The sequence below is a fragment of the Sinocyclocheilus grahami genome, unplaced genomic scaffold (genome assembly GCF_001515645.1).
Source record: "Sinocyclocheilus grahami isolate Dianchi unplaced genomic scaffold, SAMN03320097.WGS_v1.1 scaffold590.1, whole genome shotgun sequence".
Taxonomy (NCBI): Eukaryota; Metazoa; Chordata; class Actinopteri; order Cypriniformes; family Cyprinidae; genus Sinocyclocheilus; species Sinocyclocheilus grahami.
Genome location: NW_015505769.1, coordinates 671,778 through 672,127, shown reverse-complemented (window position 1 = coordinate 672,127; position 350 = coordinate 671,778). Strand labels below are relative to the sequence as shown.

The window sequence follows — 350 nt, the reverse complement described above, 5'->3', positions numbered from 1 at the left end:
AATTCAAAGCACAGCTGGTTTTGGGGGGAAATGTTGATTTCACAGCAATCAGTCAGACAATCTTTATGAACTTTCCCCCGGCAGATCAGCGTGCGGTCGGGGATGCGAGGAATGCGGTACCGGTGATTAATCAGGTGATCCACGCGCGCGTTAACGGTCCCGTACCGTCATTCCGCATTACCGGAGGAGCCCTTTTGAAACACACCTGTTCTGCTCGAATATCAACATAAACTATCCCGTCAGAGAAAAAAAGAGTCAAGTACGAATGCGATCAGATCATTCCCCTCTCAGTCCTAAATCAGAACAAAATCCACGGCTTCTGTCCCGGTGTCTTGTGCGTGATTCGCCGC

The 350-nt window shown here is 49.7% G+C and overlaps 1 protein-coding gene across 2 annotated transcripts in view; it reads right to left on the bottom strand.

Annotated features, from left to right (window-relative positions):
* LOC107557147 (protocadherin-9) overlaps positions 1 to 324 on the bottom strand; it is a 285,767-nt gene extending 285,443 nt beyond the window's left edge. For both annotated transcript variants that reach the window (XM_016240481.1, XM_016240482.1), the window contains exon 1: positions 1 to 324. This exon is cut by the window's left edge and continues 187 nt beyond it. The gene's annotated coding sequence lies outside the window, so the exon portion shown is untranslated.
* Between the last annotated feature and the right edge of the window lie 26 nt (positions 325 to 350).